This window comes from Crocodylus siamensis, chromosome 6 (genome assembly GCF_052110815.1).
Source record: "Crocodylus siamensis isolate JL-2025a chromosome 6, ASM5211081v1, whole genome shotgun sequence".
NCBI lineage: Eukaryota > Metazoa > Chordata > Crocodylia > Crocodylidae > Crocodylus > Crocodylus siamensis.
The window spans coordinates 70,191,644-70,212,936 of NC_143400.1; the positions used below are offsets into that span (position 1 = coordinate 70,191,644).

General features: G+C 42.7%; 1 protein-coding gene and 1 pseudogene across 1 annotated transcript in view; one reads left to right on the top strand and one right to left on the bottom strand.

Moving 5' to 3' along the window:
* Nucleotides 1-21,293, bottom strand: part of WWTR1 (WW domain containing transcription regulator 1) — a 123,525-nt gene that overhangs the window by 64,097 nt on the left and 38,135 nt on the right. The window lies entirely within an intron of this gene.
* LOC149862967 (syncytin-2-like) lies at nucleotides 19,480-20,687 on the top strand (annotated as a pseudogene).

Here is a 21,293-nt window from a genome sequence, read left to right on the forward strand (position 1 = left end):
AGAGCATTCCTTTGTAGAGGTGAAAACCTCTGCAAATGTCCCTTCCACAACATTGCCCTTTACTAGGTAATTCCTAACTTCCCATTTATTTCACATCAGTCCAGAATTACCTCCCACGCTTAGAACCCTCCATGGCCGTGCTCCAGCCTAGCCCTTGCAGACAGCACTTGTCTCATCTTCCTTCTGTCCCCACAGCCTCTGGTCTTCTACCCAGGGCCTCTTCTCCTCAAACAATCCCCTTACTGTGGGCATGAGAACTTAATCTGAAGGATCCTTTCTGTACCTCTTTGCCTCATCAACTCCCCATCTGTTTTTAAAACTTAATTGCAAATGTATCTATCCTTCTTTGCTCTAGTTCCCAGTTTACTTTATTCTCTCTGCTTTGTAACTGAATCATTTAACTCCAGAAGGCATTTTGGCATAGTTTGTTTGAAAGATTTTGTGCAAAATAAAGTCATATTATACTAAAAGTGAAGCCAGCCAAGCAGGGCAGATACAAGTGAGAGTTTGGCAAGTTTGTGCTGTATTGGGGAGAGGGAAAATGTCACTAGTAATAAAAAACAGAAATCACTAGTGTCTGTCCAAAGACTGGAACACAACACTGCGTGCCTTCTGCATCTTCACTCACTGACCAGAGAAATGTCTCATTCTTTTTTGGAGGACACATTCTAGTCACCTTGTCCTGTTATATGTTAACTAATAAAACAATTGAAACAACGTATTCAGGCTTTCAGCAAGTGAGGCACCAGAGTGGTTTGGTTTGGTTTTTAATTATTTGTTAAACTGATGTTAGCCTTTGCATGCCATAAGATCTTGTTCTAATCACTTTGCAGAAATGTATGATAAATACATCACATACACAATTGTTTTCCAGAGGCACAACAGTTTTGATAAGTTATCAAGCCGTTTTTCTAGTCTCAGAGCTATGCTAAATGTTGTTTCAAATATTGCTTTTTTCAGGCACTGTGTGGTTGTATATATTTTTGTAGTCATTTTTTCTAATCCTGCAGTGATTTTAAATGCAACTTTAAAAAGTTGGTATTTTCTATCTACAGAGTCTACAGAGTCATACCAAATTCTATGTGCTATATATACATAATGCTGTGTACCATATATCAAATGTTCCTGCATTTGTTTACTATTCTTTTATGGACAGGTTTATATAGCAAAGAACAAATGCAAGCCATTACTGAAATAAACTCATTCATTTTTCATATTCTTTAACTTAAAGGTAAAATTGTAGTTTTGGTGTCTGGATAATAGAGGCATGCTAGTTTGCCTCTCTGTGCCTCAGTCTCTTCAGCTGTAAAATTGTGCTTCCACCTGTACATACAACTGTACACTAAGCATTATAGATGAAACATGATAATTGGCAGAAGTACAAAACTGTTATTTAAATAAACTTTCATGCTTGGTCATAAGGCCAAGCAGCCTTCCAGAATCTTGTCTGTCTGGAGCAAACACGACCAAAAGCATCAACTTCTTCAGAACCCAGCTTTCTTTTTTCAAAAACTGGCTGTCAAGTCCCTGTGGGTATGAGGGAGAAAACCCCCCCCCTTAAAATGTGAACAGCATAATTGATCCTGAAGCTGCAAGGGCAGTGGGAGAGCAGCTGCTGCTGTTACCCTGCCTGGCCTGTAGCAGGACCTCCACTATGCCTCCGTTCAGTGGCAGAATTGATGGAAGAGCAGCTGGAACAGCTCTTGCTTCCATTACTTTGGGCTCTGGGCTTAATGTAAGGGAAGTTAAGGTAAGAGCCTCTCCAACTCTCATGCCATCAACCTTCTCCCTCAGACCTTGTGAGTTCTGAGTTTGCAAGTTTTCCAACCATTTTTAGCATATACAGTAAGAGCCCTGTCATTTGGCATTTTACTAACCAGCATCTGTATTAACTGAAATTTCTGGCCAGCTGGACGCACGTGGGGCGGGGGAGGTGGCGGGAAGCTCACATGCGGTGGCTGCCACCACCACCCTGCGCTGCTGTCCCTCCACATGTGTCCACCACCACCCCTCCTACCCCCCACTCCACATCCAGCCAGAAACCCCTGTGCCTTAGGTAACCAGCATTTTTAGATTACCAGCATCCCCCATTCCCCATGTGCCGAACCGGGGCTTTTATTGTAGTTACAACTCTCTGTGGACCTTATAATTTGTAGGCTATCTGGCAAGAGTAGGGGCAGAGACTCCATGGATAAGGAAAACCCCTTCCGTAGCCCTCCTACCAACTTGCAGAGCAGGGTAAGACAATTAGATTAAGGAAGACCAGTCTCATCCCTGCTCTAGTCCTGTTCATAGAAGAGAAAGTCAACCTGGCCTAAACTGGTGAAAAAGGACCCTTCCTCTTCTCAGTTTAGATATACCTAAAATTTAGCCCTTTAAATAACAATGGATTTATAATATAATAAGAGGTCAACTTCAACCCTGGAGCAAGCAAGCCAAGTGAATTCAGAAGTATGATTTAAGGATTTACTGTTCATGGGAATAAATATTCATAATAATAAACACATCCCCATGCAACATTATAGATGGAAAAGTTACTGCACATGAAAAATAAACATCTTTTCTTTTAAGAAAAACTGAGTTTCTTTTTTTCTTCTGGCAAAAGAGCAAATGTTGACTCTGCATAATTATTTGCAGGGCTCATAGTTGAATAAGGCAGGATGTACATCTAATAAATAAATACAGGGTTACTAGGAATAATGGCCACAAATTGTTAGAAAGAAGGTTCAGGATGGACATCAGGAGGCATCGCTTTATTAGTTAAGGCTGCCAGGCTCTGCGATGGGCTCCCAAGGGAGGTGGTGCTCTCTCCTACCTTGGGGGTCTTCAAGAGGAGACTGGACAGATATTTGGCTGGGATGATATGACCGTGGCACCTGCTCCTGCCCAGGGCAGAGGGTTGGACCTGATGATTTGTTTAGGTCCCTTCCGACCCTAAGCACTATGATATCATGATGATACATAGATTAATATTTATATACATGTAAAAAACCCATAAGAATGAAATAATTTTTTTTTAAAATGTCAAACTTCTCAGGTGAAGAGATTTAAAAAAAAGATTTCTGCCCATGGTAACCATATTTATTGGCATATTGAAATCTCAAAGCCCATATTCAGCATGGGAACACCACCAGCTCCTATATGACAGTGGAATAAATGGCGCCACTATAATACTACCATGAATTCCTTGCCCTAAGGTAGTTAGTTTTCACTAGGGTGGGGCCAAAAATCTCTGAAGGGGATAAAGAGGATCAAGGAAAATTCTATAATTAAGCAATATTTCACAGCAGCTCATGGCAGCTGTTGAGACCAGTGGAAGCCCTGCGTGGGGGTTTCCATATTAGCTAGCAACACTCTTCCTCACCAGATCAAACGCAGCCTATCGCTCTCCTGCAGTGTCACTGCTTCACAGCACTACCAGAGACATCTTATATCCAGCACCTGTCAGTGCTGGAGACTCAAGGACACACTTCAGTTACTGCTGTCATCTTCCTAATCCAGATAGGGCAAGGGATTTATTGTGTTCAGTAAAAGAGATTAAATCGGGAATAGGTTTGATTATCTTTATTAGTAAGAATATATACTTTCAGTGTACACTACTCTGCTTTGCATTTCAGGATTAAAGGAAAATTTCCAAGAATGCTGCTTCTTAAGAATCCCCTTTAACAGGCCTCTTTTTAATGATTTAGAAAGGCATTGTGTTAATTACTTCTTCACTTCAAATAGTTTCAGTTTTGAAACTTAAACCATCTCACCGGTCTTGCATGTAATAGCCAAATACTGCCCGTATTCTGCCTACAAATATCCCTTGATCTCTAGGGGCATTATGTGCACAAAATGAGGGCAGGATGTGGCTGCATAACTGTATGAGGAAACAATGTTTTCTCTATTGAATTTAGTTGAGCTTCCTTTCCTCCACCCACCTCCCCTCTCCACTCTGAGGGCTGGAAAATTTCTAGAGCCAACTCTTACTCTCAGACTGCAAAGTAAAGATGAAGAGATCTCCATATAATGACCAGGTTTTTGTTGCTTCTGGAAAACTATAACACAGATAATCATTTCCGAGCAATCCTTGTTAAGAGCCTTGGTTATTAACTAATATTCATTATTTAAATTACAACAGTTCCTAGGCACTTACCAAACAAGGCACCATTGCTGCTCAAAAGAGCTTAAAGCTTAAGATCTTTCAGCAATTTCATTAGGAGACAGATTTTTAGACCTTCATAATTTGTCCATAAAAATTCTTAACTCTGTCTGAATGCTAGAATGTGACTGCAACATATTACAGGATCTGAACTGCATCTTGCTAGGGCTAGAGAGCTACCTCCCTCTACTGCTGCACAAACCCATGTAGAATGTGTGCAGAAGCAGCTCTCTCTTTGTTAGTGAACCCAAGAACTCTAGACTCACAAAGTACCGATTCTGGAGGAAAATGCAGTTGTTTTAGTTTCTCTCTCAGCACTAGTTTATGTTGCACATTTTTTGAAAAGCTACATGGAAACGATGCTTTTAAGTTTAGAAATTCAAGCACCAACAGTTAAACTGTCCTTGGCTCTTGGGTGCACACATTATAAAACTGTCTTCAATTCATGCCTCATCCTGAATACAGGATAATGCTGCTCAGTTACTGAACAGGTACTTCATTTTTTGTTTTCTTTTTGTTGTTCAGGTCTTATTTACTGCATACTATTCAAACTCTGCTTGTAAGACAGAATTGTTCATTTCCTCACTGGCTTTTCTCTGTTACTCAGTACTATACTGTCTTAGTACTTCACAAATATGAATTTATTCTCACACTATTATCCTCATTTTACAGGAAGAAAGCTAAGGCACAGGGAGATTAAAGTGAAAAAATAACCATTGATTTTGCATGCCCATTTGAGATGCCCAATTCCTGACATTTCAGAGTATGTAGAAGAGATGCTCAAAATTTTTAGGCTCAAGGCACCCCACAAAAGACTTGAGGTACCCCTTGGAAAATGCCAACTCTTATTTTTCATTCATTTTTTGAGTGCAGAAATGAATAAAGCAATTCTTCTGTCACAAAAATCTCAGAAAGACCCCACAAGTCGGAATGTTTTTAACCATATGGATTCCTATTTGAAATCTCTGGGTTAATCTTGTTTGCACACCTCACAGTGCTAACATTGTGTGGCACCCTGCAGCACTTTTGAAAGGATCTCAAGGTGTGCCACAGATCCCTGGCTGTGAATCACAAATGTAGTAGCAGAACAGCACATACGAGTTTGAAGCACAGCCCCCACTAATTTCAAGTGCAATTGTGCATACTCAGTGCTTCTGGCAAGCAAGACCCCAGGAGTATAAAGTCAGATACCCTGAAAAGTCAGGGTGTATAACAGAAGGAACTTCCTAACTACAGGGGTGGTTAAGCTTTAGAACCGGCTGTAGAAGCTCCATCCATGGAAATGTCAAGAGCAGATTAGACAAGCACTTGTCTGGAATGGTTTAGACAGGATACTGCTTTGAACACGGAATTGGGATGTGATGACCTCCTGTGAGAAACACAAAATTAAAATTACCACCTGGGAAGAAGTCTATTTAACTTGACTAGAATCATAGGAACTCTGTAACGTAGGCAGGAATAGCATCCAAGTCTCCAGAGTCCAACCCCAGTGCTAGTTACAACTGCAGATATTGTGTGTGGCTACAACCTCATGGAATCTGCTAAAACCCAAAATCTCTCTGCTGGGCATGTGCAAAATGTAATTTTTCAAATTCTTGCACCTTGGTCAGATGTCAGCAGATTTTCCTGAAACAGAAAAAAAGGGGGGGGGGGGGTCAGGGGTAGGTGCATGTGCATGTGGCCACTGTTTTGCCAAGTTTCAAGTCCCCGTTCCAAACCATGAAATTGCTAGGACATTTTAAGGAAGGTCATAAGAATGGATATTCTTTCACTTTAATATCTCTGTACTTCAGGTTTCTATCTGTAAAATGGGGACAATTTTCCCTCAGCCCTGCTCTAAGACATATCTGAACCATTTTGGCTGAATTTTTTCAAGAAAATTCAACCTGATGCGCATATTAGATGTAAAAAATTTCAGCCCCAAAGCTGAAAAGTTAGCAAAGTTATAAGCAACTAAAAAAAAATGGGGTTTTACAATGGGAAGTGCTGGGAAATCTTAATGATAGACTGTACTACCAGCCCAGCTTATTATTAGCAATAGCGAAGTTAAAGCTACATATTTGTAAGAAAGACTCATATTTCTCATGGTAAAAAAAGGTGTTCTCCTTAGGGGAGAGCCATTAATATTTTTTATTCCTTTCACAAAGGAGGCATACCATTTTTAAAAAATATATAACCCAATTTCTAAACACTAAAACCTCTAATAAATCACAAACTTAGCTAAATTCAAGAGTCTTAAAGTGGCTCCAATCTGCCATGTCCAGGCATGAACAGACACAAGAACGTAAAAATCTACAATCACAAACGCTCCATCTTTCCAGGGATTCATCTAAGCTAAGCCTTTTCAATACGCTACCTTAGACTTCTTTTTGACTAATTTTAATATTTTACATATTATAGTGTATTTTGGGGCCAGAATGCATGGCCGCAGGGCCCAGGTGGGAAGCAGGCGGTTCGTCTGGAGGGGGAGGGTGGAGGCTGACTTCCTGCTGCTGCATGAGCTCCTCAGGAACATGGGGGCATATGCCCCCAGATTTGTGCACAGGATGGGCTTGGGCTCAGGCTCCCTACTCTGCAGCCCTCCCCCTGGGGCCTCCACAGCCCAGCAGGCAGGACCCAGTGCAGCAGGGCAGAGCGGGTAGGAAGCTTGATGCTACTGCCACGAGCCCTGCGCCTCTGTGCCAAGGCATCCCCTGCACGCCCGGCAGAAGTGGGGGGTGGCAGTGCAGAAGGCACCTTACCATGGCAAGGCAGGGCTCATGGTGGGGGTCGCATCATTCTGCCAGCTTCACTCTTCTGCCCTGCTGCACTTGGTCCTGCCCACTGGGTCATGGAGGTCCTGGGGAGAGGGCAACAGGGTGGGGAGCCCCAAGCCCACACCCACCCTGCACACAAGCCTGGGGGGCACGTGCCCCCCAGCCCAGGAGTGCATGCAGTGGTGGGGAGCCAGCCCCTTCCCCACAGCCCACAGCAGGCAGCCTGCATCCACCCCTGCCCACCCCAGGGTCTGGCCATACTGCCTGTGGGGGAGGGGGAATTGGGCTCTGCTCTCCACTCTACTGTAGCAGCTGCTGCCTCCCACAGATGGCAGCCTAGGCTCAGGCATTGCTGTGGGGGAGAAGGGGGCTGCAGACCTGGCCCCATAGCCCTGGTAGCTGGGGCCCTCTCCAGCAGGGCTGTGGGTGGGGAGTGAGGGGCACCAATAGGGCCAGGCACTGTGGCTGGGGAGTGTGGAGCACCAGCAGGGTCCAGGAAGGAGGCTGTGGGTGGGGAGTGAGGGGTAATGGCAGGGGCAGGACACCAGCGCATCAGGGCTGCTCAGTGCCAAAAAGTGTGGGGGGGTGGGGAGGAGCCGCAGCTGGATCTGCCTCCTGATGAGCAAAGGGATCAGAGGGAGCTCCGATTTTCCATGATAAAAACCCAAAATCAAACACCAAACTTTATAGGTATTTAGAATTTGTTTTATTAAAGTGATTGAGGCACTGGTAGGCTTCCAAATTGCTTTAAAACTGTAAATATGTCTAAAACATTGTGTTCAACTGATCCCTGTATATACATACACACACACACACACACACACACACACACGGATATATACTGTACTATATACTGTACTATATATATATATATATATATAGTTGGATTTTGTTCTAACCACAGAATAATGAGCATTTGGGGGGTTTTAATTGGAGATTCTTATTTTTAAAACAGAGAAAACCAGGATCTCTAATTATTATGTAGGAAACAAGAGAATACCTAATAAAATGAAGGATTTAAATCAGTATGCTAGTGATCTGATTTGCAAAGTTCAATCGCTAACTGGAAACAATTAGATTGTTGTCCTTCATGAGATGAACAGAAGCACAAAATCAGTACTTCTCAATCCGTTCTCCTTTACAATTACAGTAACTAGGATTACGTCTACAACAACTATTCAGTAGCTCAAATATTCATGTCCAGAAGATGACATTGTTCTAGGTTCAAATTACTGCCTACAGTATTTAAGTTGGCAGATTTGTCCTGTAAAATTTGTGGCACTTGCTTGTACAGGCACTGTTAATGTTTCATGAAAATTTCATGAAGCTTTAACAAGGGGACACAATACAATTATTTGTATGCAGCTGATTAAGCCACAGACCTGTTTTTTCCCCTACTGCATGCTCATTATAACTACTTATCTTGAAGCTGGGACATTAAAGAAGTATTTGAATATATATTATCCTATGTGGACTACTAATTAAAATAATTTTCTTCACTGAAAGGAGTTGCTCTTTTTCCTGAATTAGTTTCAACAGTATTTGCTACTGTGAAGAGAACTTTAAGAATGTCTTGCTATGCCTTCCCATAATTGACTGATTCCATTGTTAGCATATGCTGTGGACTTAAAAAACATTAAACTAGTTATACAAATGGAAACAAAACACCCTTTGAGTTCTATTGATAACTTAACCTTTAGAGCTTGGATGAAATCCCAATTCTTGAGAGAGACAAGAAAGGGTATTGAATTAAACTATTATATAAAACACTGTTGTGGGAGTTGTTTAAAAAATGTATACAGTTCATAATAGTATTAATCCATTTGTCTGGTTGATGGATTTTCACACAATTCATATTTAATTTATATTATGGTTCTTTTATATTTTCACATTTATTTTCTCTTGTTGATACCAATGATCTATTTGCCAAGAAAATTAAAATGAAAAAAGAAAAACCAAAAAAATTTCTGAATAGAAATATTTGTTTTTCAGAGGCACCTATAACCTCACAAATGAAAGAATTTAAAGTTATATAGTTATAAGTTATACAAAAGGATTGAGAAAATTAAATACGCTAGAAAATAAAAAATAAGCAGCTGCCCACCATTTGGGTTACAGAGCTGTACAAATAAATAAATAAAAGTCCTGTAAATGTCTTTTGCTGTTTACAAGTATAACAACCTTGTCAAAAAGGTATAACAAACGTGTATAACAAAAAGTATAACAAACATGTCACTGTTATCACAGTTTAAGAGAAATGTAAAACGCGACTGAACTGTATGAAAAGTATCATACTATAGTCAATAATTTGCAAGTGTTGAAATTTGTAGAGAATTGTTGTAGTCATCTAAAATCAATTCTACCTGCAACTATACCTCATCAACTTTCTAACGAAAAAGCAAAAACATGCCCCTAAAAATCAATAGGCACAGCACTTAAAACTGCTAATTGGGGTCCACACTGAACATTACTTTTTACTAACCCAAGCCACATGAGCCACCTGTCCCCAACTACATCATCTTGTCAGCGCCAAATACAGAATGACTAGGCAGACTGACTCCTGGAAGAGCTCTGAGTACTGTACTCTCCCCACATGTCTCTCTTAGTTAGTCTACAAGATGCAACTCTACCTAGTCTTGTGTGCTAAATTATGTGCAAGGCACCTCTGGGCCAGAAGTCTGGCAGACTTCCAATAATGGAGACTTTGAACATGGGTAAGTCTTGAGTACACTTCTGGGCCGGGTCAGGCTAGTGCAAAGCTTGACCTTGCACTCTGATGCTCAAGAACGTTCCAAGACACAGGCTACAAAGCTGTCACAGGGCAAACTCATTTGGTCTTTCATGTGGATAGTCAGTTGGGTTAAACTAGGGGCATCAAGCATGGCCTACAGAGCCATTCCTTCTGGCATGCAGCGCTCCTAGCAAGCAACTGAATTCAGGGATAGGGCTAGCGTGAGTCAGTGCCACTGCAGAATTTGGAATTATGGGGCCATATTGATCACGGCCATCAGTGCCAACTGCCTCCACCACTGCCCCCACTATCACCGCTACTTCCACTGTGTCTGTTTCCCTGCTGCTGGTCCCACTGCTGTTAGGTCTGGATATAGTCTACAGGGAATCCTGCAGTCCAGATGTGGCCTGAGGGTCAGGGTGAATTTGACACCCTGGGTTAAAGAACTGGGCTTCAGGCACCCTTACACAGAAGTATAGAGATAGTGACCAAAGCCTCAAGCCTCCAATCTCCTTTCCACCCCGTACATCTGCAACCCATTTCTATGTTTATTACACATGAGAATTGATCATTAGCTATCATCAGAAGCTGTATGTTTAGCATAAATGAGGAAAATGCAGTTCCTGTCCAACACCATTTCTTTCTGGATCAAAGGAGTAAGAAGAGCTCAGTATATTACTCTGAGTAATTTGAATAACGCTTTGTTTGCTAAATTACATTAATTTTCAAAAGGTAAATTATTTTCTCTCTGACATGTAAAAAAGAAAAGCCACAGATTAATATAGTTGCATTATTAAGAGTTTCTGGAATCTCTTTTTCTCAGTGTGCAGAGAAGTTCTAAGATTTTCCTATTACAAGTTTTTTTTCCCCCCCTGTTCTAGAGTCAGACTTCCCAACTGATAACAAAAAAGGCCTTAAGGAATTCATTTCTCTAAAGGACAATTCTCTTCAACTGAAAAATTAGAACTATAGCTCAAAATACACAGTGTTATACAAAGCAGGTCCTAGTACTGCAATTCTCTCTCTCAAAGATCATTCTCATAACCTCAGCTTTCAGGTCAGTACATTGATTAACTTAAAAAAAGCATGTGGGGTTGGGGGGGAGTTGAGGAGGAACAGTTAACAGCTTTTGCTCTATTGCTCTCTGACCTTTAGATATAAATGAGAACTGCAATAGTGCAACAGATGTGGTGAGCTGGTATAGCCCCTAAAATATATTTTCTTTGTTGTCATGACAGCAGTTTGTTCTTCCTAAATGTACAACAGTCCTAATTCCAAACCAAATCTTATACCTCGTCAATAGAACTTTAATTACATTGCCAAGATTACTGCATTTCCCTAGTTACTTATATTTTTTAAAATGTAATCATGTACAGGTAAGAAGCTTCATGCATTTATGGGTTCAATCCTGAAACTGTTTGCCTGATTAAAGTTATTTAGATGTACATATATTTACGGTAAATAGCAAGCAAAACCCAAAGCCTCAGCATTGTAGGAAATACTTTGCAGGTACAAGGAAGATAAATGCTGAGGGAAACTGCAGCTGTCAATAGTAGACAAACAGAGTTTGTCACTGCTGCAGCATGTCACATTTTTATTTTACAAAAATACTCAAATGAATGAGAGACATTTGGGGCAGCCTTGCAAGACCACCTAACGCTTACAAAAGCAAATCTTCCATTAACTTCAGCAGGAGTTCTGCTTGCACAAGTATGGGACCAGCCCCTGAGGGGGTTAAGAAAGAATTTAATCGTTGTGATATACACCCAATCACTGAACCCGGCTCTAGGTGACTGTCCACTTTTTATTATCTTGCAGTTAAGAATAAAACACATTATTATTTCAAACCTACAGAAGAGCCATCCCACATTTAAAATAAGTTTAAAAAACATGCTTAGGTTAAACTCATATGGCAATAACATGTACTTTTGAGATGTGGCCACCTAGTTGCTGTACAGATCCATGCTGCAGCTTGTTTTAACTCCTCCCCCTCCTTCCTTCCTTGTTTTCCAGTCTCCTTTTTGCTTACTTTGTACATCTTCCCTCCAGGCTGTCTGCTGTGATTTGAGACTCTTGCCTTCCCACACTGATCATCCTGGCCCCAGCGTTCTCATTGGCTAGCTAGTCAGCAGTAAACTACACAGAGATTAACATTCTTGAAGCCAATCACAGCTGGGGAGGGGTGGCAGGTTTATTTAAAAAAAAATCCAAACCAGACAAGCCCACGACATTCATATCTCATTTAGATTCTGAAAGAATGTGATTCAGGCGTGGGGGTGATAAGGGCAGAGAAAAGGAATACGAGAGTTATTCTTGTGCCTGATGTTAACAAACCTCACTAATCAGAGAGAGACAGAGCTGCATTTTCTTTTTTTGTTGTCCAAATGCCCTGTGAAACCCCCAAACAACAACAACAAAATCTAAAGTAACTGAAAAATGTAGTGGGTAGAATCCTGACCCCATTCAATTCAAAGGTGAAACTTCTGTTGAATTTGAATGGAAGCAAGATTTACTCTTATGTTTTCACTATGCATATAATTTTTCCTTATTCCAGAAATCACTAGTGAAAAGTTAAAACCAGAATGGGATGAAAAAAAATCTTTGCATAGTGAAAACTAGATGGAGCTTTTATAACAGAAAGTAAGAGAGACTGCCTTGTCCAAAATCCCAGAGAGAAAAATTGGAAAAGGCCACAAAAACGTGACAATATTTTAGGGAGAAAAAAGCAAGCCTAAGAATTACCAGCCATTTCACTCCCCCATCCCCAATTTAATTAATAAGGGCCAGAAAGATTCCTGCTCTTCTAGCAGTTATCCAGCCCCCTCATACTGATAGGGATTTCTGGATGAAATACCATATTTGCTTACATTCAGCACCCCCCCCAACCCATTGCCGAAAGCTGGAGTGCATATTATATGTGAGAAATAAGGTAAGAGCAGTTTTTGTGGCTTCTTGGATGAAAAAGTAAAATATGCAGCAATTCACAGGGAGCTAAAAAATAAGCAGGCTCAGCTTCCTAGCTCCTATTATTCAGTTACTTATTACAAAGCAAGATTTTTTCTTCATTCTGCTTTTCAAAAACAAAGTATACGAGTACATGAGAAAATATGGTAAATTGGTGACATCTGGCCGCATTATCCCAACTTGCCCTAGCAAAACTCAAAACAAAACCTCCAAATTTCATAAGTTTTTGTGAAACTTGTGAATCCCAGGAAACTTCCTCAAGTTATCCATTTAGGTATATCACAGGCTTCTTTCAGGACAGGTGGAAGCATCACTAGGCTGTGACTCTTACCTGATTTGTGTGGGGGTGCAGATCGTACTTGCCTCTTTTGCTAGTTTGATTCCATGGAAACAAGAGCTATGGAATTTCCTGGCTCTTCAGTGATTTTCTCATCCCCTTCCCTTAAATTGTGAATTTCAGGCGACAATGAAAAAAGATTAAAAACAAATTTCCTTTTTATCATCAGCATTGGCCATCCATAGTTTTATACTCGTATAACAACTCCTTAGGAGTCCAATCCTAAGAGTTTCTCAACACTTCATATTGTTCTGGTAAATGAAAGACATAGGCTGACTGGATAATATTTTCAAGTGTTTGTTGAATGATCGTTAGTCACCCACAGTGCCCAAAACGTTGACTTCTAAACTACTGGTTACTGCACTTTCAGGAAGTCTTAGTCATCAAGATTAAGATGTCCAATTTCAAGATCCAATTTCAAGACTTTTTTTCTTCTTTTAAATTTGGGATGGAGGTGTTTAGATACAGATGGGTTTTTCTTAGACCCCATTTCTACCTTCCAAATGATAAGCTGATTAGTTCCCATGGAAGAAAAATCAGTACAAATAACAAAGCCAAACACTGAAGTCCAGAAAGTTGGCCTTTAACAATCTAAAACTACTGTGTATCCAGGAAATCCTGCCAGACAGTCGCTGTTTGCAAGTGGCTGGGAAATATGGTCCTCTGCCATCAAAAACAGAAGAAAAGCAGGATTTGGTTATAAAACCGATTTCTTCGCCCAAATGAAATCTTTCCAAAACAAAGAAACAGTGTCTGCTAGCTACTAATTGACCTCAGCTGAAGAAGAGTGACAGTTCTACATTGATGCTCACTCTACCCAATTCAAGCATTTTAAAAAATGAGGCCAGAACCTGAAATGAGACTTAGCTGAACACAAGAGAAAGTGCTGCCAATTCTGACACAGTGGTAATATCTCAAATTAAAATACTCCCATCCTAAATTAAATCTGTCTTTAAAAAAATCTAAGTAAAAACGAAGAAGGCTTCCACTATATGGAGAATTGCATACAAAATAAAGTTAGCTAAAGTTACATCTGATTATGCTTGCTCAAATATTTTTTTAAAAATGAGATTAAAAATAACTCATCGTTATTTTTGAGCTGATGCAAGCTTTAGAAGAGGCACACACTAAAAAACAAAATAGTGTTCACATTTGAATAAAATAATGCTGTAGTTCAGAAGTACTGATGAACACGATTGTTTTATAAGCTCTAACCAAACAAACATAATGCACAGACTATATAAAACCTACACTAAACTCGAAAAATAAAGTTTTATTAGCATCTATTTAATTAAATCAAAATCCAAAAAGCTTAACATTTCTGAAGCCACAGATTTTGGAGGTTATAATACAGTAATTTCACTGTACAAAAATAATTTTCAGCATTTGTGAAGTATTAAAATAATACTCCTGTGGTGGTCCACGTCCCCTTCTCACTATCAGAAACAGTCTCTTGGTCAGCTACCTTCTGTAATATCCGTGATGACCCTACCGGGTTTGCTCAAAAACTCCAAACCCTCTTTGAGGTTTATAAGCCGACCCACGACAATATTCAGATGATCCTCAGTGGTCTTCTTCCTGGAGACCAGAAAGACACCCTCCTTAAACTGGCCAACTGGCCTCCTCAACACCCCAGCAAAGACCTCTGCCGCACCTCTATAAACAGGTCCTTGAGGCCGTCCCCAGGATCTCCCCGCAAAAAACAGACTGGTCCAAAATTTCCACCTGTAAGCAAAAGCCAGAAGAACATCCTGCCAACTACTATTCTCGCTGGCGCCAAGCCTTTAAGGCACACCCTGGCAGTCAAGACCCAGAAACTAGCCTCCCTGCCATAATTATTCAGACCTTTGTTTTAGGGTTGTTACCTAGGATCTCCAAGTACCTGCAATACACCATGGTCGGGTGGGAAACTAAACCCCTCACCAAAGTTTTGGCTGCTGCCACTCACTTCTACACTGAAGCCCAACAGCAGAAATCGAAGGCTCAGGACAAACTGATGGCTTTGCAAATCCGAGATCTCCAGGGTGGCGCCAGACCACGACACCCTGCAGGACCATTTCTCTCAGCCCGACCACCCAGTCCCTCTGACATTGCCGCTACTGTAAGCAAAAAGACCATTGGAAGAATGAGTGCCCAAATAAGCCCACTCTCAGCTAGTGCCCCTCCATTTCAGCCAGGCGCCCACCGAGCTCCGCCGCCCGGACCACCTCCTCTCCAGTCCTTCGAAGTTGAAAATCCGTATTAGGACAGCTGAGAAGACCCAGAGACTCTAGCCCCTTTACTTTCTACCCTTTCCAATGCTACAATATCTGTTACTGTGAGAGGACAAACTGTTCCCTTTCTTGTCGATACTGATGCTTCTTTGTCTATGCTTAGCTCTGGTTTTGTTTCTAAGGTTCTTATTTCTGGTAAAGTAATCACTGCTGTAAGTGTTGAGGATCAGCCCACTGACCACCCCGTTACACAGCCATTTTCATTTACCTTGGGTCCCCTTACTGAGCAACATGCCTTTTTGCTGAGCCCTCGCGCCTCTGTAAATCTGTTGCAGCGAGACCTCCTTTGCAAATCGCAGGCATCAGTTCACTGTTCTCCAGATGGGGTCTTCCTCACCTTACCCCAGACCCAAATTCCTGCCTTGATGATGACACTAATGGAACAGGAACCCGAGCCCAATTCTTCCTCATTGCAACAGGAACTATTGGCTCACCTGCCTGAGTCCTTTTGGTCCCACACCACAACCGATATGGGACTTCAAGGGTGCCATCCCAGTTTCTACCAAGGTTAAATCAGGAGCATCTCCCCCATCGATCCCACAATAACCGCTATCAGTTGCTGCCTCCAGAGGCATTGCTCCCGTAATACAAGGTCTCATAGAACAGGGTGTCCTTGTACCTACTCGTTCTTGTTGTAATACCCCGATCCTTCTAGTCCAAAAGAAGGAGAAGTGTACACCCGTGGGGTAGCCTGTTTATCGTTTTGTCCAAGATTTGAGTGCTATTAACAATTTTATGATTCCCTTGACAGCTGTGGTACCCAACCCCGCCACTGTACTTTCTCAAACACCTGCTTCCGCTCTTTATTTTTCCATGGTGGATCTCTGTAATGCTCTTTTTTCTATACCAGTTCACCCTGACTCTCAATATTTATTTGCTTTTACTTACCAGGGCCGGCAATACACCTTCACCTGTCTGCCTCAAGGTTTCTGTGACTCGCCCACCATATACAGCCAACTTCTCAAGTTTAACCTTGATACAGTCCAGTTGCCTCATAATTCTGTGCTAGTCCAATACATAGATGATTTACTTCTCTGTTCTGATACCCTCCCTCATTGCCAAGTTGACTCTGTCGCTCTTTTAAAACAACTTGCAGCACGGGGCCACAAGTTTCCCACTCTAAGCTCCAATTCTGTCAGACTTCCGTTACCTACCTGGGTTACACCATTTCTCACAGTACCCGTCACCTGTCTCCTGACCGTCTTTCTGCTGTTCTTTCCCTTCCACACCTGCAGACTAAACACCAACTCCGTGTTTTTCTAAGCGCTGCCAACTATTGCCGACAGTGGATTCCTAATTATTCTGGACTTTGCAGACCTCTCACCCTTCTCACCTGCGACTCTTCCCCTGACCTGCTACCCTGGGAAGATGTCCATGAATCTGCCTTCTGTCAGCTCAAACAAGCCCTTTCTTCTTCCCCCACTCTCAATCTGCCTGATTATTCTAAGCCTTTCACTCTCTTCTGCCGTGAGCACCAAAGCACTGCCTCTGGTGTCTTGACTCAGCCTTTCGGACCCTCCCCACACCATCCTATTGCTTACTATAGTGCCTCCCTTGACCCAGTCTCTTCCAAGTTTCCTTCTTGCCTTCACGCCATTGCTGCTGCCACTCTGCTGGTTTCTAAAACCGACAACCTTGTCCTTGGGCACCCCCCCTTACTGTTGCTGTCCTGCACGCTGTCCTCACCCTCCAACACGGCAGGACTCAGCACTTGTCCCCTGGCTGTCTAACCCGCTACGAGGTGGCTGCAGACCACGTGACCCTCGTCCGCTGTGATCCCCTCAATCCTGCCTCTCTTCTTCCTTCACCCTCAGACAGCCAACCCCATGACTGCACTCAGCTTGTGGACTTTTTTCTCTTCCCCATCCTGATCTTTCCGATACGCCTCTGACTAACCCTGACCTCATTTTCTATGTTGATGGCTCCTGTTTTCAAGATAATCACGGCATTCTCCGAGCTGGCTATGCTGTCTGTTCCAAACATACTGTTATTGAATCTGCTCCTCTTTTAGTTACTAGTGCTCAAGCTGCTGAACTCATTGCTGTCACTTGTGCCTGTCACCTTGCAGCTGAACAATCTGCTAATATCTATACAGATTCTCGCTATGCCTTTGGTGTCTGCCATTCTTTTGTCAGATCTGGAAACAGCAAGGTTTTCTTAATTCTGCTGGGACTGCCATCTCTCGCCATCACTTTATTACTGCTCTCCTGGATGCTATTCTCCTTCCCTCCACCCTTGCTGTTCTATGATGCAAAGTGCACACTGCTACTGATGATCTTGTGTCTCTAGGAAACAATAGGGCAGACGCCGCGGCCAAGACCGCCACCCTGTCAGAACTCTTGGCTCCGGTCCTTCAGGCTGCTCTCTACCTCTCTTCCCGTCTCCCCTGACCTTCCCTCTCTCCAGGATGCTGCCCCAGATGCCGAAAAGGACACCTGGATCTCCACGGGCTGCTCTCTCCACTCCGACTCCTTGTCTGGTCACCTTGTAGCCCCCAGGGCCCTGCTATTCCTCTTGGCTCAAATGGCCCACTTGGTCAAAGGGGGGGATGGTAGCCGAAGCTGATCGCCATTGATATGCCCCCAGTTTTTCCACCGTGGCTGCCCATTTTTTTGCCAGTCCGCAGTGTCAGTGACACAATCCTGGCCAACCACCCTGCCAGCCACATGCATTCCACAGACCTTTAGGTCTTTACCCCTTTTCCCATCTCCAGATAGACTTCATCGAGTTGCCCAGGTCGGGACCCTGGAAGTATGTATTGATCACTATCTGCCTTTTCAGCAGTTGGCCTGAGGCATACCCTTGCTGACGAGCTGATGCCCTCACTGTAGCCAAAAAGCTTCTTTTTGACCTGCTACCCCACTTCAGTCTACCCCTTTCCCTGGACTCAGACCGTGGCTCCCATTTCGTTGGCCGGGTGGTCCAACACATTTGCAAGGTCCTTTCCATCTGATACCAGCTCCACACCCCAAATCATCCTCAGAGTGGGGGTAAAGTGGAACAGAAAAACTTTGATATTAAGCTTTGCTTGGTGAAGACCTGTAAACAAACTGATCTAAAGTGGCCAGAGGCCCTCCCATTGGTACTTTTCCAAATCCAAAATTCTGTTCAGAGGTCCTCAGGCCTGACCCCTTTTGAGATGTTATAGTCCCATGAGGGGACTTGCCGCACCTCCACCCCAACACCTGACTCACCTCCATGATTCTTTATTGACCTACTGCCAAGGGCTCACCAAGGCCCTCAAGGTTATCTCGTTGCAGGTTAAAGCCACAGTGCAACACCAGTCTTTAGATGGTGGCTTGGTTGTCAATCCAGCCCAACTGGGAGATTGGGTCCTGATTAAGGTCCACCAGAGGAAGGACTGCTTGCAGCCTCGGTGGAAGGGGCCTTTCCAGGTCCTGCTAGCCACCCTAACTGCTGTGAAAGTTGCTGAGGTTTCTGCTTAGGTCCATACCTCCCACTGCAAGAAGGTAACTGCCCCGATGGAGTGAAAGGCTTCTCTCACCAGCGATACCTCCATGAAGATCTAGAGGGATCCCTGTGAGTGAAGATCAGACAACGAAATCTTGAAGAATAGCCTTCCTGGCTAGCCAAGTTTTACTTGAGGCTATGAACTTTTGTTCTATGTGTTGTTTTGCCTTTAGTAATTTAGCATGAATAACACTAGTCCTTGGGAAGTGACAAATAATTACATAGATTTAGAGACTCCCCGGGGGTAGCATTGTTTTGTATTGTTGTGGTCAGCATTTTATTGATGGTAGCGTGCTGGAGGCTGAAGTTTTAGTCAAGGGTAGCCCTTCAAAGTTCCAAAGGATAGCAGCATTTGCGACCCCGCTTAAGTAAGCCTCAAGATGTTACCTTTTCTTTTGCTCTGCTTCATGCCAGGAGTTTTAGTTGGGGCATGGGAAGAGAAAAGTATTATGTTCTTGGGACAAAACATTGCTAGTGCAGGCAACCTTACGAACTTCTGGGTGTGCACACATGGGCCTACACACCCAGCCAAAGGAATCCCAATGCTTGGGGTACCAATTCCCCTTGAGAATTGGGGAAGCAGTACTAATACCAACTTTGTCAGATTTTCCTCCCACTCTAATAGAACACAGCAGTCAATCCCTGAATGGTGAAAAAAGACTCAAGACAGCTGGAGACCATCTTCTAGACTTGAAGCAGCCCTCTGTTATAGATCCAATGAGAGTGGTAGGATGGGAGAAGCTGGTTACTCAGTGGGGCACTACCCCAAATGACAGGTAACTTTCGATTATCACTCCCATAATATGTCTGGGGTCCTGCTGAGAAACACATCCTTTCAGTGTACCAATAGGTCTCTCACTATCCATAGAACCCTGGAGGATACCCATAGTCTGGTAATAAACAGGTCCGAATTTTACATGTTGTTAGATTCTATTTCTTGTAATCAATCAATATCTCAGCGCAGGTTGGTAGAAAGCCAATATGCCCCTTCCTGTGCCTTACAGGTCAATCGGAAGTGTCAAATTGGAAAAACAACCTGTAGGGACCTCAGCACTATAGCTGCTCCAGGCTTGTTCTGGCTGCGCAGGAATGATGCCCACAAGATTTTGCCATGGCATTAGGTCGGCACCTGTACCCTGGGGAGAATCATCCTGGAGTTTGATTTACACTCAAGCCTCTCTCAGCATGAGGTGTCTAATCTCCCACCTAGTTTGCCCAGACATAGGCAAGCTGTTGAAAACTCACTGGTTTGCCGACCCACTGGATTCCATCAATTTACCAGGGCATTTCTCCCTTGGTTGGGAGTAGCTAAATTCAAGAGAACCATTGTAAACATTTTGGGAGTTATGGAAGAATTTTTTTAATGCCAGGGCTGATGCTTTAGGAGTTCTTAATGATGAAATCACCCAGATAGGTCAGGTGGCTACCAAAAACCATATGGCTTTGAATCATCTCCTAGCTGCCCAAGGAGGGGTATGTGCAGTTGTGAACCATACTTGCTGTACCTGGATTGATCAGCACCAACGAGTGGAGAAGGACCTTCGCACTATAAACAGACAGTTGCAGGTGGTCCATGAGGTTGCAGAGCAGAAACCTTTCAACTGGTGGGGATGGCTGCCAGATGTAGAGGGGTGGTTTAAATCCTTGCTAAAATGATGTATTCTAAGTTTGTTATGCATTTTTGCCATTTTTATTATTATCCAAATGACTCTATGTTGCTTACGCTGTTGTTTATCAAAAACTGATCAGAGTGTTTCTAGACTCTCTAGGACCGAGTTACATATGACGGCGCTCAAAAAGGTGGCCTATGAGTGCGAACGACAAGAAAGTATCAAAGGCCTTATGAATATAGAGGTGTAAGCACAAGCGCTTACCGGGGTGGGGGAATGATGAGGAATGGAAAAGTACTGAATGAAGTGTATACATGTCGAGGCAGGATTGGGGAGGTCGGTGAAAGCCGAGTGGGAATAGCAAGACAGCCTGCAGGATAAGCTTATTGAGAAACAGCTTGAGAAAACACGCTTGGTTCAGCAAGACAACAAGATGAGTCGCTGTCAGACTGCCAAGAGTGTGTTACAAGGCAGGTTGACCTGTATGTGACTTATCAGTATATAAAGGAGTCTGTGCTTTGCTCTCATTGAGAACTAGCTGCCCCTTGCTTTTTCTCCTGTGGCCATGCAAAATAATGCGCTTCTGACAGCCAAACAGTGATCCTGTCTGAATTTCCTCATCATTGCTCACCATGAAATAAGCTGCATTACATTAGAGACTTTCAAAATCCTTTTTATAGTAGAAGGCAAATAATTTGCAGTATCCAAATTCAATGAAATCCTAATACAAAATTGAGTTCCCGACTGAAATTAAACTAGTAGGAAGCACAAAGAATTCTTTGTCAATAATTCTACAACAGAATGCAAATGAAGACAAGCTCCACAAGGAATTTTTCCATCTTAATGAAGATTTATGATGAATTTTTGGCACACAGAGTTCCAAGAAGTACAGCTCTATTAGAGGGGGTTTATGTTAATTACCAGCTTTTATGCAAAAAGTGAGCCACATTAAAAATCTTCTTATAATTAACTATCAACCTAACAATCAGATGGTTAGTTTACTATAT